Source organism: Panulirus ornatus, chromosome 18, assembly GCF_036320965.1.
Source record: "Panulirus ornatus isolate Po-2019 chromosome 18, ASM3632096v1, whole genome shotgun sequence".
In the NCBI taxonomy this organism is placed as follows: domain Eukaryota; kingdom Metazoa; phylum Arthropoda; class Malacostraca; order Decapoda; family Palinuridae; genus Panulirus; species Panulirus ornatus.
The window spans coordinates 4878958-4899167 of NC_092241.1; the positions used below are offsets into that span (position 1 = coordinate 4878958).

Sequence of the window (20210 nt, forward strand, 5' to 3'; positions counted from 1 at the left end):
GCAAGGAATAGAGAGAATTGGAACAATGAGGTATACCGGTGTCGACGTGCTGTCATTGGATTGAACCAGGGCATATGAAGCGTCTGGGGTAAACTATGAAAAGTTCTGTGGGGCCTAGATTTGGAAATGGAGCTGTGGTTTATGTGCATTGCACGTGACATCTAGAGACGGTGTGAACGAATATGGCCTTTTTTGTCTGTTCCTGGCGCTGCCTCGCTTTGGGTGAGGGGGGGGGGGGGAGTGCATTCTATTTCTTGTGTGGTGGGAATGGATGGAGGCAGCAATTATGAATATGCACATGTGTATATTTGTATATCTCGAGGCAGCAAGTATGAATATGCACATGTGTATATTTGTATATGTCTGTGTATGTATATGTATGTGTACGTCGAAATGTATGTATATGTGCGTGTGTGGATGTTTATGTATATACATGTGTATGGAAAGGATTACAATTTTGCGCGTGATCAAGATATTCCTATGAGTCCAAGGGGAAAATGAAACTCGATAAGTTCCCAAGTGCACTTTCGTGTAATAATTACATCATCAGGGGAGACACAAGAGAGAAATATAAGTCAGTTGATATACATCGAAGAGACGAAATTAGGACGCCATTTGGTAAACATGTGATTGAATATGACTTAATGCAGCATATATGAGTATCTTGCTGATGTTCTCGACTTGTTTAACGATTCTCTTATACTGTTCAGGTAGATTACCAATAAGCTGGCCAAGGTTCATAGCTGGCGTAGAGCCAAACTCAGGTAGTAACCAGTCGTATAATTCTCTTCTGGAATACAGTAATACAACGGTTCGTGACTCGTGTAACATCCTCAAGTGTGATGACAGTGCGGCATGGACCAGGTTTATGTACAAAAGTCGAGAACCCGAAGACAAATTATTGACCACTGAGAGATGAGTGTGGTAGGTCGCTACACTTTTGTCTACCTAATGATAGCTCGCCGTCTGAGGTCAGAAGCTGCAGGATCCTGTCATGCCACGTCTTTTCACGTACAGCAACACCGACCCTGATATGTATCGTCTTAAGCGGGTAACATATCCTCTCGTTTTATGTCGCAGACGCGAGGGTTGGTGTACGCTAGATCAGGAAAGAGGAAGTCTTCCATATTGCCAAGGACTAAGGTTAAGGTCGGGCACCAGTATCTTGGAAGAAGCACCGCCTGTAACCGGCATTTACGTGGTCTAAACAGTGGTCGTAATTTCCCGAGGCTTTGTCATCAAGCGTGGGAAGCAGCTGTGGGGGTCTGTGTTTAAGCGATGTCGGTCGTTTAGCTCCGCTGGTGAAGTACAAAATCTCGTTTACCTGTTAGTATTATTGCACTAGATATTTATTGTTGCGTATTAATGGAAGATATAAACCTGAATGTCTGCAATGCAACGAGGAAAGATAGAGATGTATTGAATAAAATGTATTATATAAAGCTGGGATTTTAACAGATGAGAACGTGGTGTAAGGTAAAGTATTTATCGTGTGTTTAACATCTGATTGTTCGGAATGAAGTTCGCTCTGTAGATAAAAATGTAACATTTATTTTTTTCGCGTTATTATTACTATTATTATTATTATTACTATTATCATTTATTATTATTTATGATAATGATAATAATGAGTAATAATGATAATAATAATAACAATAATAATAATGATAATAATGATAATGATATTAATAATAATAATAATGATGATAATGATAGCAGTTATAGCAGTAGTAACAGTATTGATATTGCGCTGAGAGAGATTCTCTGCTTTACATACATTCAACACAGACTACCCCAAGTATTTCTGAACACAATGTGATGGAATAACCCTTTCTTATACTCATGTCGAACATGAATTCAGAAGGAGACTTAAAGTCATGCGTTTGATTCCCCAAGTGACTGATCATCGGTAGATGACATGTGGGGCAAGTGAGGGACGAGGGAGCGTGTTCCTGTGGTGCTGGAGACGATGGGATGATCCTTGGGGTAAGGTGGAAGGTCAGTGGATCCAGTGTGGAGAGCGTTCCTTTGGACCATCCATAGAGATCACGGTCAGGGTGGAGCGTTGGTGACATTGTGATAAGTTATTGAGACTTTACTTCATAAAACAACCCAGAAAGGATTTTGTCAGAATAACGTTCGGTAATGGCCGTCTGGGCGGTGATGTTAGATTTATATATTATAGATATCTAAGGCAGCAGGTTTGGATGGTATTGCAGTAGAATTTATTAAAAAAGGGGGTGACTGTATTATTGACTGGTTGGTAAGGTTATTTAATGTATGTATGACTCATGGTGAGGTGACTGAGGATTGGCGGAATGCGTACATAGTGCCTTTGTACAAAGGCAAAGGGGATAAGAGTGAGTGCTCAAATTACAGAGGTATAAGTTTGTTGAGTGTTCCTGGTAAATTATATGGGAGGGTATTGATTGAGAGGGTGAAGGCATGTACAGAGCATCAGATTGGGGAAGAGCAGTGTGGTTTCAGAAGTGGTAGAGGATGTGTGGATCAGGTGTTTGCTTTGAAGAATGTATGCGAGAAATACTTAGAAAAGCAAATGGATTTGTATGTAGCATTTATGGATCTGGAGAAGGCATATGATAGAGTTGATAGAGATGCTCTGTGGAAGGTATTAAGAATATATGGTGTGGGAGGCAAGTTGTTAGAAGCAGTGAAAAGTTTTTATCGAGGATGTAAGGCATGTGTACGTGTAGGAAGAGAGGAAAGTGATTGGTTCTCAGTGAATGTAGGTTTGCGGCAGGGGTGTGTGATGTCTCCATGGTTGTTTAATTTGTTTATGGATGGGGTTGTTAGGGAGGTGAATGCAAGAGTTTTGGAAAGAGGGGCAAGTATGAAGTCTGTTGGGGATGAGAGAGCTTGGGAAGTGAGTCAGTTGTTGTTCGCTGATGATACAGCGCTGGTGGCTGATTCATGTGAGAAACTGCTGAAGCTGGTGACTGAGTTTGGTAAAGTGTGTGAAAGAAGAAAGTTAAGAGTAAATGTGAATAAGAGCAAGGTTATTAGGTACAGTAGGGTTGAGGGTCAAGTCAGTTGGGAGGTAAGTTTGAATGGAGAAAAACTGGAGGAAGTAAAGTGTTTTAGATATCTGGGAGTGGATCTGGCAGCGGATGGAACCATGGAAGCGGAAGTGGATCATAGGGTGGGGGAGGGGGCGAAAATTCTGGGGGCCTTGAAGAATGTGTGGAAGTCGAGAACATTATCTCGGAAAGCAAATGGGTATGTTTGAAGGAATAGTGGTTCCAACAATGTTGTATGGTTGCGAGGCGTGGGCTATGGATAGAGTGCGCAGGAGGATGGATGTGCTGGAAATGAGATGTTTGAGGACAATGTGTGGTGTGAGGTGGTTTGATCGAGTAAGTAACGTAAGGGTAAGAGAGATGTGTGGAAATAAAAAGAGCGTGGTTGAGAGAGCAGAAGAGGGTGTTTTGAAATGGTTTGGGCACATGGAGAGAATGAGTGAGAAAAGATTGACCAAAAGGATATATGTGTCGGAGGTGGAGGGAACGAGGAAAAGTGGGTGACCAAATTGGAGGTGGAAAGATGGAGTGAAAAAGATTTTGAGTGATCGGGGCCTGAACATGCAGGAGGGTGAAAGGAGGGCAAGGAATAGAGTGAATTGGATCGATGTGGTATACCGGGGTTGACGTGCTGTCAGTGGGTTGAATCAGGGCATGTGAAGCGTCTGGGGTAAACCATGGAAAGCTGTGTAGGTATGTATATTTGCGTGTGTGGACGTATGTATGTACATGTGTATGGGGGGGGGGGGGGGTTGGGCCATTTCTTTCGTCTGTTTCCTTGCGCTACCTCGCAAACGCGGGAGACAAAGCAAGAAAAAAAAATCTAAATTATGGACCTCCATTTTGTAACGGTTGGCTTGACTGACCATGACGCATTCACGGGCCGCCCAGAGTCGAGCGCATAGTTTCGAATCCAGGTTAAGGCATTCGGTCCACAGTCAACCCAGCTGTTCATCCATCCCTAGGGGTTGGTCGATAAAGTGGGTACCTGGCTCAGGCTAGGATATATATGAGCGCATAGGTTCGAATCCTGTTTAAGGCATTCGGTCCACAGTCAACTCAGCTGTTCGTCCACCCCTAGGGGTTGGTCGATAAAGTGGGTACCTTGCTCAGGCTAGGATATATATATATATATATATATATATATATATATATATATATATATATATATATATATATATATATATATATATATATATAATTTTCTAATCTAGGTACCCATTTTATCAACCATCACTCAGGGAAGGATGACTAGCTGGGTTCACTGTGTACAAGACTGCCTCAACCAGGATTCGGACCTATGCGCTCGACCCTGGGCTGCCCGTGAATGCGTCACCTTGTAACTTTTCACCGCCGCAGGTCAACATCAGCTGTGCAACACCACCAGCTCCATTTTACTAAGCGTGGTCCCCCAGGGCAGCGTCTTGTCACTAATGCTCTCCCATAACCTACATTGACGTCTTTTACACAAACGACGCCACGCAGATAAGTAGTCTCTAGGAACACACTCCCCTAACGAACCAACTTAAGAACAGCCAGAGGCACCCCAGACTCAACAGCTTGGAAAAAGACCGCGGAATTGAAAAATAGAGATAATTAAGTTCGAAATTGTATTCATAGGAAGTTTGAAACCCAGTGACACATGCACAGAAGGTAACAGGTCAACGCTTCAGGAGAGCTGTAGAATCCTGAGCCACAGACTAACATTTACTGAGGCTTGTCAACAGAACACAACCTGAGAAGTGCAAGTGTTAAAGCCTCCCTGTCTAGCCCCGCAGAGATCTAGGCACCTACTGGTGAGCAGGAGTACCAGAGCGTCAAAGGAATACATTGTTTCAGCCCTCTGATGACTGCTGATGTACAGTTGGCAGATTCGCCCCGCTGGCAGGCTTATGTTTTTCTGGCCATATTTTTTCGTGTCAAAAGGGGTTTTGTTTCTGTTTCATCTCTGGTGTCTGAGCGTGTCCGTAATGCTGGCATCAGTCTGGACCCGGCGTCAATTTTTGACGTGTCTCAGATCACAGTCTTGTTGATGGGTCGATGAGATTTTATGTCTGGTGGACACAGCGACCTGGTATTGTTCTGAATGATGTTGAGGATGGGACATTGTTGCATATGATTTCTTATCAGACGATGTTCATGTTCAGACCTTCGTGGCTTTTGTTGGTGTAGATGGCAGGAGTGTTACTGCCAACGAGGAAGACTAGTCGCTTGATTTTCTCGGCCTGAAAGCTCCGTCCATTGCTGGTATCTTAGTCATACCTGCAATTCACTTCTAACTTAACTGACTCTTGTCATGAAAATTGGCAGAGAGGCCGGAGTCAGTGTTCTTCGTATACTTTTAGTGCAGCTGAAAAAGAACGCACGAGCTTTGTACCTCTTGGTAAAACGTAACAGAGGAGGAAGTAAAACCAAAAGAGGAAATGAGCGAGGCAGTATTAAGCCTTTAGGCCAGAGTAGGTCGTGTGAGAGGTCTTGGAACTGCGCCTTATCATTGTCGCTGTGCCAGCTTGTGCCGTGGGATGCGAGCCGAGGAATGAGGCTGGAACGTCCGCTCTCCATCGGCTCGAGAGGTGACCCACGAAGCTTTGACCTACCGTTTCTGTCGACGGGAGTAGCAACATCTCCAGAGGAACAGGCCATCACTCTACCCCTGAACTGTAACTCCCACATACTGGAGAATCACAAGACACTGCTGGACCGATTAACTCTCAGGCTTCGGCCAAACTTGCCTGGAACATTGACCGAAACACTACTAGAGTCTTGGTAGGAACATGTCACACGCAACCTAACAATGCGTCACAGACGTGATTAGAGAAATGTTTAGGACACTGCTTGGGACAAAGGCATCAACAAGCTGGGATCACAGGTGAAATAATGATCCACACTTGTCCGAGACAGTAGCCAGCACCATGGCGACGGTGAGGACGCGTAACTTGCTACAGCCGCAGCGGTAGGATTATGTGGACAGGTGTCGGCGCTGACTCTGGGTGCGTCCATCGCTTAGACCAAAACGCAATGGCGAAAGGCACAATCGTATCAGTGCTTTGATATGAGGTGATGATGGACTGTTGCCTGCACAAGTGTGGGCCAGTGCATCATTATAGAATTTCTTCAGGATGTCTAAAATCCGATTTTCAGTGGGTACTGATCAAAATTGGACCAGATATCAGTAAACTCCAGCTCAAAAACCAACATCGACTGGAGACCAACTGGTTACGGGGATTCGTACCGCAGTCTCAGTTACCTGTTCAGAATTTCCAAACAGTCCATCTGTGAGATAGTGCCAGATATGTGACCTGCACTTGTCGTTGTCATTAGTGATTATGTTAACGCCAATGACAGTCTCCTAAAAAAAAATTATCAGCCCACCTGGCTCCAAGTTTCTAATAATCTAAAACTGGCCGACCGAGAATAAAACTTAACTTCGCTGCCACCCTGATGCAGTTTGCAATGCATCTTCTCTGGCACCCTGATGCAGTTTACTACTGCATTAGGGTGGCAGCGAAGTCGATTTTTTTTTAATCTCAGTCGTTCTGTTGTTGATTATTAGAAACTTCAGGCCGAGGGGGGGGGGATACTTTTTTAGGCGAGTGTCCGTGTATGTCTAGGCACACATATTCCACTTCACCCATGGCGGTGAATTATGTTGATATAAAAGATACTGTATAGTGTGAATAAATGATATGTAAATAGTCATATAGTTTTTTACCACTAACAACAGTACATTTTATAGTCATCAACCATGTGCTCATTAAATATGCATCAAGGGTGTAGCGGAATTAGAGAGTGACTGTACACGCTGGTCCACATGTATACCGGTATATCGGTCTTATCGGATGTGAACTCAATGTGAAGATCAAAAAACTCCGTTGGTTTGGTGGTGTGGATTTCCTGTATAACCACACCAATGAGTCACCCACATGTATCTTGTTAATTACGAATTGTCATTTGTAGGCTAGTTTTGGATCTTAACATTCATGTCGGCAGCTCGAAGCCTCGTCCACACCAGTGCTTCCAACATGATCCCGACAGAGTTACCCACATGTTTGTGACACTAGTGCTTCGAACGTATGTGTGAGACCAGGTTCATAACAAAGTCGCGAACATGGTCCGAACCCATGTTTCGAGCAAGTGTAGCCGCGCCTTTACACAGATGCCGTTACACTGCTGCTGCTAGTCTGTGTAGCCGCCAGTGTCTGTGGTGTAATTACCAGCTTTCCAGAGGCAATATTTACGGTGGTTTTGATGCACTGATTGACTTAATTGAGGAGAAAATATGTAATTATGCGGCATAAAGCGTACAATGCTGCTAAAATGTTGGATATTAAGTAATAAGAAGTCAATAATGGTTTCTGGTGGAGTTACGCGAAGGTATGTGCATCGGATGATGTACTGTCCTTTCATGACGTTGACTGTGATTACGTTATATTATAACGTAAAACACTAGAACGAAAAATACTGGTACATTCCACTTAAAAATCTTTCTCTTATATTTCTGATGTAAATCACATGAAATCTCACGAATCGCGGGAATAATGGAGTTAGAACACTCGGTAAATCACGTTACCGTAGGCCACTTGCGCAGTGGGGGTGTATGTGGTCTTAAAGTTATCCTTCACATCCTTGAAGAAGATTTTGAAGGAGTTTTTGGGCTGTGGATGTAGTATAGCTTGGCATTAACGGCTTTAATGTACCCTGGCAGTAGATGGGCCCCAACCAACCAATCAACATTAATATCATCATTACTTAGATTACTGTATTTCTCTAAATATCTGTAAGGGTTTAGTGTATGCCAGTTTGTCAAAACCAGTGGAACCTAATTGCCCTAAAAGATTTATAAGAGCTATTAACACCTTAAAAAAAGACAAGGATATACATATTACTAAAGGAGATAAGGCTAATATTGTTGTGATTTGAGACAAAAGTAACTATTTATCTAAAATGAATGTTCTAAATGATGACACAACATATTCTAAACTTAGTAAAAATCCCTTAGAAGCATTTAATTCTCATTTCAGTAAAGAAATGACGTTGTATTGAAAGGTAATAGTTCTCTTATCAAAAGTTTGTCATCTTTGTCCCCTTCATTGCAATCTATGTATGGACTTATCAAAACACATAAACAGAATTTTCCAGCAAGACCTATAGTGAGTTCAGTAGGCTCCATCACACACACACACACACACACACACACACAATATATATATATATATATATATATATATATATATATATATATATATATATATATATATATATATATATTAGTAAGTGGGATGGCCTTCATTAGGGCATTCAGTTGCCCGTGCCGCCTCTGCCAACATTATAGATAAAAGTGAACATTACACGTTCTAATACACCGTATAGACATTACCGAGCTGCCAGAGTCATTTTCTAGCGTCCTCGGGACTAGAGTGTGAGCGGCCTGCTCACCCCTAATTCGTCCCACGATGTGTAGGTACAGGGACCTAAAGCTGAAGTAGTAGCCTAAGAAGGACAGCTTTTAGCTCATCGATAGTCCAGGGGTACGCCGGTCTTCCACCGTTCTCAGTAGCCCGGGTTGAGGGTTGACGAAGTCTTCTCTCCTGTATCATTAACTTCAAAAAAGTTATGACATTAAACTGCCAAAGGAGGCTCATTTTTTTTTCTTTAGGGCTAAGTTGCCTGTTCCCGACGCTACCTCGCAAAGGCGGGAATAGAGAGCAGGTGTGGAAGAAATGCGAAAATATTACCCAAGTCAATTCCTGCCGGAAAGCCGATCATCGCGGCTCACCGCAGCCATCTGTACACATCACCGTAACTGTACACCAGTAAATCACCCCGTCGCACGAGAGCTGTCTCTTGCGCATTAGTGAGTTCAGTGTCTGGTGTGGTGACCAGCCCTCCTCCAACCTCTGTTATGGAGGTTAAGTGTTGATCTGGCACCTCATCTACGCTGTAGATGGAAACAGTGATCGGAGTAGCGGTGGCAGTTGCAACCCTATCCAGTTTCTGTTCGCTTCATTTCTGGTGTTGATAATTTTCCCTCGTATATTTTCTGCCGAGATGCATGATATACTTAGTTATGCTTCTTTAACTTGGAGTAACGGAAGTGATCAAGCGGGAATTTAAGATATGTGTTCAGGGATATCATAAGTTTGGGAACAACGAGGTAGGCCTCAGCGAGTTGTTAATAGCACTGTTCTCAGATACAAAAGTGAATGATAAAGTCTCATCGGATCAGAGTATCGTGAAAATGAGCGTGACTCATTTTCTGCCGCCACTGCCACACCCAACTCATGCCCCACAGAGTCTGCGTTTAGCATACAGATTTCCACACATTTTTATTTTTGAATATTATTTCCGTGGTAGGTGGTTTGGCGCAACGTACTGACAAGTGCTCATTTACACACACAATTGCTCATTTACACACTCTCTCTCTCTCTCTCTCTCTCTCTCTCTCTCTCTCTCTCTCTCTCTCTCTCTCTCTCTCTCTCTCTCTCTCTCTTTGTAAAAGACACAAAGTAGTGGACAGATGTAAAGCAGCATGTCTGTGCAGGAAAGGTTGCTACAGTGAAGATTTACAGCGTAGATTCGTGACATTAGTATCGTCAAGCATGTGTTAGTAAATTATCAACATATGCACCAGGGTCGTGTAACATGTGTTACATACCAGCATATCAACCACGAAGAATTGAATTTTAACGATAGCGCACGAATTTTCGTGTCATTTTCCTTGTTTCCACCAGCTGATATTTCTGAATCGTGTTCTTTTGTGATATATATATATATATATATATATATATATATATATATATATATATATATATATATATATATATATATGTATATATATATGAATAAAGTGCATAGAAACGCGCACCTTCTTAGAACATACACTATATTCGTATTCATATACCTCCGCGTTGTACAGTTAGGTTCTATAAAATGCTATCTGCTGGCTATGTGCGCCTGTTGGGAAGTAACCAGTGTAGACCCCGTTGCTCACCAATGTGAGACGAAGGCTATTCGAGTACTTAGTATTCGAATAGTTATTTCCTATTAGCCAGGCCCATAGCTTATCGGTCAGCTTATCGGGGCCGATCCTGGCTGTTTGAGGTTTGTATGATTATATATATATATATATATATATATATATATATATATATATATATATATATATATATATATATATATGTCCGTACGTAGACATAACACTAAATTGTATAGGTACATAATCCGTACAAAGAGCGAGACTTGGGCGTTAGAAAGTATTTATCCCATTATGATAGGCTGTGCGGATTTGACTAATGACAGCAAAGTAAAGCGGCATATGGAAAGCCAAATTTTCCTCCTGTTATCTCCAACTGTAGGTCGGAACGGTCTCTTGCCGTTTTTTTTATACATATACCAACAGATATGAACGGTCTCTCGCCGTTTTGTAGATAACAGCTACAGCAACGCGAACGCTCTCAGTATGTGAACGCCGAGATTCGAAGACTGGATAAAATGCGTTCCTTTTCCTTAACTTTTCTTTTGCTTATAGTATTTGATTCTTACATTCATATACATTTCAATGCTCTGTTTTCTCTAACAAATTTAACGTAAGCAACTGGCTCACCTATGATCTGAATGGGAAGACATATTCTAATCTCTGGCGCTGACTAAAATCCCACAGCCATGCATAAACCCCCTATTCCCTCCCCAAACCCCCCACACCCAACAACCCTGCTCGATCACTTCGCCTCACAAGCACAAAATTCCAGTGATAAAGATCGGGTGCAGTCTCCAGGTCGGCCATTAATCTTCCCCGCCACAGCCCAGGCTTTTTCACTTTTATTTCTTTTCAATAACTAGGTCCTGATCATGGCTGTGGTGTTAACGATAACATCTAACACACACACACACACGCGCACACACACACACACACACACACACACACACACACACACATCTATATACATATGTTACCGGACTTCTCCTGCTCGAGGTTACACAGCCAGTAAAAAGTTACCTTAGGCCCGGCTGTATCAATTGGGAGTAGAGTCTCGTCAACGAACTTCCCACTCCAAAGGAGTCTACATATCCTTGCTACTGGAAGTAACGCAGCTGTGGCAGCAGGAGCCTTCAGAAAGGTCCTGGGCAACACTAGGACTCTGTCACAGGAACTGGTCCTGAGGTAATTCTAAATGTGTACCGGCCTTCGTCTGCTAGAAGTGACATAGCGAGTGAAGAGTTACCCTCTGGGAAGCTCCATCATCGTCATTTGACGTGGACATAGTCACATAAAGAACTCGCAGGTTTCATCTTGTTCTTGCTGAGTGTAGCACTATCTTAGAACTGCATGAGCTCCTGGATGGGGAGTTCTGGCGTTGTATGATGATGATGACAATAATGATATTAATAATGTTAATAATAATGACAGTGATGATAATACTGATAAAGCTGATACTGATAATAATAATGATAGTAATAATGATAGCAATAATAATGATAATAATAATAATAATAATAATAATGATAAAGATAATTATGAATTCATAGTAGTAGTATTAGTAGTAATAATGGTAATAATAATAATAATAATAATAATGATAATAATGACAATGATGATAATGATATAATGCATACATACCTACATACAGACATACATAGTATATTGTAAGTTCCACAGCGATGAATATCACGTCTGTATCAGTTGAGGCGATTCCTTTACAAGCTGATGTTGAATACATGACATATAGTCATGACTGCACGAGTGCAGTGTATCATCTGTGTCCTTACCTAAGCTGAACATTCCAACAACAGATCTGTATTCGTGTACTGGGAAGAGTAACGTGGATGATGCCTGACCAAACCACACCCCACCACCAGCGCTCATCCGCCACCATCTTTTTATTTTCTAGCTGAGACGGCACGGGCAGTTGAGGCCCTAAAAAAGGCCATCCCATTAACGCTATATATATATACACACACACACACACATATATATATATATATATATATATATATATATATATATATATATATATATATTCTAGCCTGAGCCAGAGCCAGGTACCCATTTTATCGTCCAACATCTAGGGGCGTTTGAACAGCTGGGTTGACTGTAGCTCGACTGCTGTAACCAGGATTCGAACTTATGCCCTCGACCCTGGGCAGCCCGTAAATGTGTCAGGAACGCTAACCGCTACATCACGGGAGTCCCATCTCGTGAAGTTGCCAAAATATTATACAAGATTTTTTTTTCCTCAAGTTTGTATTTTATGACCATGTTTATGTGGCCATGTGGTAATGATGATACACATCCAGGATGATCCTCAAGGACTCTTTTTGTTTTGTTTGTATTTGGTGTTTTTGGTTATCAGTTGATCCAGCGCCGATGAGCCTTGACAGTCTCTCTCGTGTCTCACACATCAGGAGGTGTCTCACGGCCAGAGAGAAGGTCTCACGCTATTATAGATGACGAGATACAGTGCAAAAACACACGGCCCCAGGCTGCTTAGTTGGTTGGCGGTTACTCAGTCGTCTTAATTGCGCAGGTCAGGGTCAGGTGGTGTCACTGTAGGCTGAGAGGGAGTGTCACACGCCTCCAGGAGGTGGGTGGTGTCACTGCTGGTGGAGGGGTAGTGTTACATGCCTCCTGGAGGTTGGTGGTGTCACTGCTGGTGGAGGGAGAAGTGTCACATGCATCCCGGAGGTTGGTGGTGTCAATGATGGCGGAGTGGAAGTGTCACTTGCCTCCCAGAGGTTAGTGGTGTCACTGCTTGCGGAGTGGGAGTGTCACTTGCCTCCCGGAGGTTGTTAGTGTCAATGGTGGCGGGGGGGGGAAGGGGGGGAGGAGGAGGTGTCCCTTGCCTTCTATCTCTCCTCTTGTGAATCTATAGCACATGTATACGTTCTGGTGATTGTGAAAACCACTGTCCAGAATGCGATTAAATTGCTCGCTTATATTTTCCGCCGGCTGCCTAAGATGTGCCGGAAGTATTTCTTTTATATCCCCTCATACAAAAACACACATACAAACGCACACCCGTACACGCAGTGAAATTATCTCCTGTGCTTTTTGGTAGCGGCGGCGGAAGTGACAATGCTGTTCACTGAACACTTTAAAACGACAGCAAAGAAATTACGACCCATCTGTCGTTGTGAGATGACCTTAGAGCGGCAGATACTTACCACAGCATCGCTGAGGGTCAGGAGACTCCAGTCGGCATTCACTACCATCGTTCGTAAGGTAATCCTGAAATTAAGACTGGAAGTTGGCATGTGAACCTCATGACTGTCGACTGGTGGAGTGGCCCCACCCTGTTCTTCCTTACTTGTGGTAAGGTGTTAGGGGTTCTTGGTAACCTTTCATTATGGAGAGCTGAAGGACTAGATGAATGAGCTTCTTGAAGAAGATCGTCAAGTGCAGTGGCGTTAGACCAGTTTCAAGGTAAAGGACGTGTGTGTTTTCCGAGGTGAATGTATCGTGCACGAAAAGAGGCGTTTGATGGTCGTGTTCAGTCTATGTCCCTCCTGAAGAAGGATACATTTCCTCAGGACGTTGGTCAGTAAATATTGGCAGCGTCGCTGCCGGCTTCCAGGAACATGATGGAACATGAGCTCCCGCTGTCTAGGTTTCCTTACTGACTCTGGTTGGATTATTAGCTTCAAAGCTTTTATGTTGGTACCTGATTGTTAATTTTTTTCCTCCAGTCCCCTCCTGTAGTCCCTTCATCTTAGTACTCTTGCGTGGTCCATGAACTGAGTAAAGGTTCACTATGCGCATCCATATAACTGGTGAGGTTTTTTGATGTGTGTGCCAGCAAAGAGGACTGATTGCATGTAAGCATCTTGGGGGTATCATCCATGAGGGTCCTTGTATGTGACCAGGGTTAGCGGTGCTTGATACGCTTCAAGCAGATGATGTTGAACTGCCACCTAAGGTAGATAAGAGAGGAGCTTAATGGTTAACCTTACAGGTGGCAGTGTTTGCCTTTAAGGAACAGTTTTTGCATGCCTCATCTTCAGGAGTCTAATGGCACTTTTCCCGATATCATGTAACGGCTTTGTTCTGGTTAGACGAAATAGGATTGTCAAAGGCCATTAATAATCTCACTTGGCGTGCTAGCTGTAATTAATGAAATATTCCTCCTCCGTTCTCCGTTCACAAGCCTGTTTGGTCTCTCAGTTGTGAAATAAGATACAATAATTCGGTTTGCTGTGAATGAAAAAACTTTTTTTTTTTCAAAGTTTTATTCATAAGGTCAAAACACTTCAAGCAACCTTGTTGCACGTAATATGTTCTGGCGATATCTGATCGCCGTCCAGGTTTGATTCGATTTTAGATGGAGATCGACTGTCGTCTCGATGTGTTACGGTCGACAAAGACGGATAATAAGCTTGACAATAAAACTGTGAAAGATAGGCTTTTACTTACAGCAAATCGAATTACTTTATCATTTCATTATGGAAAGGTAATTATGTAAAGGTAGTTCGTGGGATACATGCATTACCTTTGAAAGGAATTGTTGAATTTCCTGACATAAAATCATTAACATTACTGGATGATTAGATCTCGGAGAGAGGTATCAAAAGCTTATCTACCCATTTCCCTTGACCAGCATTTCCTAAAAAGACGTCTGCTAATCCGTAAAGGACGAAGGACGGATAACTCAGCAGAACGCGCTTGCCGGTCCACGGAAGAGCCAAACAATGGCGGAGATTTTGATGAGCGGGAGACACTGGTGGCCAGGGACACCATCACCACCCAGCTGTGGGATCGAATGGCAAGGATAATGTCAGGATGTGGGGGAGGGAGAGGCGGACGTCATCCAAAAGAACCAACGGGAGAACACCCACCTGCCTGAGATTGCCAGAGATGGACAATTATGGGAACGGACCTGACGTCACTTTAAGGTCGCCCATGAGATAGTATCGGGACTCGAGACGATCATTATAGTCCATAGACGCTGCCTTTGCCAACCGTGCCACCGTAATGCAGTCCGGGGATCAAAATGTCATGGACGGGACCGAAATATCAGCGGTGTGTTATCGCCGACACTTCGGGATGGGGGTTGTGATCCTGTAGGTGAATCACTGATGCAGGACGGACGCACAGTGGCGACAGAAACTGGAAGGGGATTTAAAGGAATGTGTCTGACGGAGGGAAGTTCCGTGCAAGATGGGGGTTTGGGGAGTCTTGGTGTTAAGGAGTGTGTCGGTAGCAGCAGAGACCGTGGTAATCTGCAGAGGGTTCGCCGTGAGTCATATTGTGATACTATGGGAAAATACGCTTTAAGGTATATATATATATATATATATATATATATATATATATATATATATATATATATATATATATATATATATATAAACAAACACACACACACACTCCGCGAGTGAAAAGTCACCTTTGGCGAAGCTTCATCGTTGAGTGTAAAGTCTCGTCAAACAGCTTCACACTCCAAAGGAGTCTTTATTTTCCTGCTGCTGGAAGTAGCGCAGCCTTGAGCTGCAGAGGTCCTCAGGAAAGTCCTGGGTAACTCCAGGACTCTTTCATAAAAATTGGTCCTGGGTTTATTATGAATATATATACACATCAAGGACGGCGCTCACGACCCATCCATACGTGACCTGATTCAACCGTTCAGGTAGGCTGAACTGATGAATAATTATTCAAACTTGGTGACCACAGCTTGGCCTGGGTGGGGCGGCTGCCGTAGATGATTACTGCCACGCCAATTTGCACATAGCTTAATCGCCATTAATCTACTCCAATCAGAATTTAAAGAATTTTAAACGTTTTCAGGGATGTGTGAAATTTAAAGAATTTTAAACATGTCTTGAGGAATTTGCGGCTGAATATTAAAACTAGGTTAGAGAATTTGACCTCTTCTCATAAGAGTTCTATTTCTTATGGATTTCCGAGTGTTTAGGAAGACAGTGTCTTCTTTCCTTTCTTCGCTCATAACTTCTTCAGGAAGATGCTCGACCTTTACTGTTTGTAGAGTGACCTGGTGACATATTCCGGTCAGCATCCCCCCCCCCCAACAAAGTATGGTCGGTGTGGGTCATAGTGAATCCCGCAGCCCACCCGTCTGTGACACACTTCTGTTGGCCAGATGCCTCAGGGTCAGCCGTCCATATCAGAGCAAACTTGGGGAGCTGCATGGCCTTCATCAGCGGTGTATCGCGAGACAAGTCTCTCTCTCTCTCTCTCTCTCTCTCTCTCTCTCTCTCTCTCTCTCTCTCTCTCTCTCTCTCTCTACAGCGGGAGCAGCTGCTGGTCCACGTTGATGGTGGTAATACGTTACCAACGCTGTACGTTTTCCATCTTACTCTCGTGGATTTTGGGTTCAGTTCCCTGGGATTAGAGTGTTCAATCCTTGAGACCATCTTGTTTAGTAGCCTGTGAGTGGACTGCTAGCTACCAGTACAGTATAGACCCACGTCAGCATGTACAGCACAGCTATTAGTATGCTCGTAAGATTGATTTACACAGCTATTAGAATGCTAGTAAGACTGATTTACACAGCTACTGGAATGCAAGTAAGACTGATTTACACAGCTTTTAGAATGCTAGTAAATCTCATTTACACAGCTGTTAGAACGCTAATACGACTGATTTACACTGCTACTAGAATGCAAGTAAGACATTTACACAGCTTTTAGAATGCTAGTAAGTCTGATTTACACAGCTATTAGAATGCTAGTAAAATTTATTTACATGATTATTTACATGACTATGAGAATGATAGTAAGATTGATTTACACAACATTTAGAATCCAAGAACGATTGATTTACGAAGCTATTATTATCAAAGGAAGAATGATTTACACAGTTATTTGAATCATAGATGATTTACACAGTTATCAATATCCTAATGATATGGATTTACACAGCTGTTCGAATGCTGCTGAGATTTGTTTACAGAACTATGAAAATCCTAAGAAGATTGATTTACAGAGGTATTAGAATCCGAATAAGATCGATTTACAGAGGTTTTAGAATCCGAGTAAGACTGATTGATTTACATATGTATTAGAATTCGATAAGATTGATTTACAGAAGTATCAGAATTCTTGTAGGATTGATTCCCACAGCTACTAGAAACCAGGGAAGATTGATTTACACAATTATTAGAATCCTAGTAAGATTGATTTACGCAGCTATTAGAGTCCTTGTAAGAATGATTTACACAGCCATTAGGATACTAGCATTGTTAATTCCACTTCTGTTAGATTTCTCTTAAGATTGATGTACACTCTTATCATAATTCTAGCAAGATTGATTTACATAGCTACTGAGACTGATTTACAGAACTTTTAAGATCCTAGTTATATAATGTTTTTGGCAAATGTAACCTGGCTGTGAGCAGCAATGTATATGTGTACTGAGACAATACTGTGTCGCTGTGGTCAGCCTTATGCTGTCACATCAGCCACAATGCCTGACTGATTTGGACGTCGGCTTACAGTAAACAGCCTTCGTAGATCAGAATGATGGATATCGACTTTCTCCAGTTTCGTGAATAACAGGAAAGACTGAGTCTCGTGTTTCGTATAATGACAAGATGCATTGGAACTGCATGTGGACATGGCAGAACTAAGTAATGGCCTTTCGTGTCTGTGGATATTTAAATCGCAGTTGTTCTTCCCTCACGGAAAATGGGCGGTATCTCTTTCCCAGAAGGTAATGGGCCTCCCCGACACCATGCTTGGCGGTGAGCAGTTTGTGGTTGCTGGTCGTCGTGGCGGCGGAGCAGCAGGAGGAGGAGGAGGAGGAGGAGGAGGAGGATGACGCATCTCAAATACCATCAGCAGTCGACTCCGCGGTCGACACGTACCGTAATGATTACCATACGATCTAACCATCCCCGCGGCTAAATGGCCACCAATTATGCAGAGTTTTAAGTTTGCGTGTGTAGTATGTCTCCGTCGCAGCGAGTAAATGGTCTTTGTGAAAGCAACTTTCCGGTAAACGGGTAAATTATTCATAGCAAATTAAACTATAATTCCAGTGGTATGTGGTAATAGATTAGCGTAAGTAGTAAAAAACATCCTAATTGTGTTCCTGTGTACATGTAGAAAGTCATTTTGCACATCACTTATTATTCCCGTTTCCTTTGGAATGATAATGCATTTCGATCCACACAGAGACGCATATTTGTGATTTCCACCTTTGGTTGTGATTTTAATTTCCTTTCTCTGTAACAATTATGTTTCTATTTCTTCTGCTCTTTCTTGCAGTAACACGTAAGTAATCCGAGGTCATCTCAAGAAAGGACGTCGGCTCATTTCATTGTTCGCTGACGTACTTGTGGAGTCAGCCCTACAGTGGTATGGTGGTTGATTGCTTCTCAAAGCTGGACTCTGAGTTAGCAGATCACTCGGTATGTTAACCTGCAGAATTTAATCCCAAGTTGAACTGAATCACCGACGCCAACCTGACATGAAAATAGTAAAGGGAATCGAGTATCACATAAGAGACACAAAATGTGGAATCAGAGTCCATCTTGTCAGATTTCCTGATTATAAGTAAAGAACTTGCATTCTACTTATATTTTCAAGACTTTTCAAGACTCTAGGAACATCACTACTGCAGTGCTTCAGTTCCTTTTACGATAATGCTACGAAGTTCATCATGGGCACCGATGTATTACCTGGAGAAGATTGAGCTGCTCGCGGTATAGAAGGGCGATCGGAAACCAGTGGAAGGTCTGAAGGTAAGTTTAGCAAGTTGGTCTTATGTTAACGATTTTGATAACAGAAAATGAATATGACCTCCCCAATGCTCCTGTGATTCAGTTTCCCTTTATTGACCCAATGTTTATTGATTGTTAATTTTTTGTATGTTAGCCTGGAAAATTTTGATATATTTTCTAGGCAAGATTACTTTTGGGGCATGGAAGCTCAGCTTTGTGTGAGCGTTGCTTACACCGCTTGCTATACTGCGGTCATCTAAAAATTTTATGATTTTTTTCGATTAATTTTTCCAATTTTTATTCTTTAGTTATTTCAGCCTCGATGATGGCGATTTACTGAATGAATATTTTGATTATGGCAAGTTGTCGCTTGACTTCCTTTAAAACTCTCGTGAGCTAAGTTACCAGTTGACGTGTTAAAGATTCGTTTGAAGTAAATAAAGAACTTCCTAACTCATTTTCTCTATCAGCTTTAGTTTTTTGTGTGTGTGATCTGAGACAGGAAGAAAAAATCTTTATGGTTGAGGTTATGCATACGTCCTCTTGCGTTTCGTTTGAAAGATTAATATACAGAACGTGAACGACTTTGAAGGATTTATATATTTACCATAAAGGACATTGAAAGATGTATATATATATATATATATATATATATATATATATATATATATATATATATATATATATATATATAACGTTATGGACATTGCTGATTTACTTATTTTACGTTGTATTTGTGTCCTGTACCTGAGCAGTTCCATGGGATTATTCTTGTATTTAGGAAAACTCAACGTTCATACTTACGTTTACCTTGTCACGTAATTTATATGGGTGTTACCAGACTCCCTTGTTCGGGGCTGTATCACTGGGAGTAACTGTCTCGTCAAAGGACTTCTCAATTCCAAAAGTCTTCTTTTCCCTGCTGCTGGCAGTAGTACAGCCTTGTGATATAGATAAAAAGATATATTTTCTATATAGTCCCTCTGTATTTCATTTTAGTCATGTCTTCGTTAGGTGGGAACAATTTCTCATGCTCGAAGTTCATCAGACGAACAATTCTTACGGACTTCATGATCATTCTGTAGATTTGTTTTGGTACCACGAGACGCGTTCGTTATTTTTGTTATCTAAGGCGTCGTGGCCATCTTAATAACGCTAGATATTTATCTTAGCCTAAGGCAGGTACCGAATTTACCGTCCGGCACCTAGGGGAGGATGAACAGTTGGGTTGACTGTGGACAGACTGCCGCAACAAGAAATCGAACGTATGCGGTTTCGACCCTCTGGGCTGCCCGTGAATGCGTCACGGTCAGCAGTTGCTCACCCATATACCCCGGAGGTCCGTCCCAGTTGATTGGTCTGTTGCCGTTCATCCTTGTACAGACTTCTGCAGACAAATGGAGGGTCCTTGTCATCAGATAACTGCTGTTAATGGTTCATCTAAACGGATTTAGATTTTTCTCTTTATTTTATAGACCGTTTTTGAGAGATACTTCCT

At 42.3% G+C, this 20210-nt stretch overlaps 1 protein-coding gene and 1 long non-coding RNA gene across 4 annotated transcripts in view; one reads left to right on the top strand and one right to left on the bottom strand.

Moving 5' to 3' along the window:
• LOC139754962 (uncharacterized) overlaps window positions 1-20210 on the top strand; it is a 310481-nt gene that overhangs the window by 126788 nt on the left and 163483 nt on the right. The window contains exon 2 of the long non-coding RNA XR_011713988.1: window positions 18258-18733. This is a non-coding gene — a long non-coding RNA (uncharacterized lncRNA). The remainder of the gene's footprint in view (window positions 1-18257; window positions 18734-20210) is intronic.
• LOC139754960 (uncharacterized) overlaps window positions 1-20210 on the bottom strand; it is a 179496-nt gene that overhangs the window by 67518 nt on the left and 91768 nt on the right. The window lies entirely within an intron of this gene.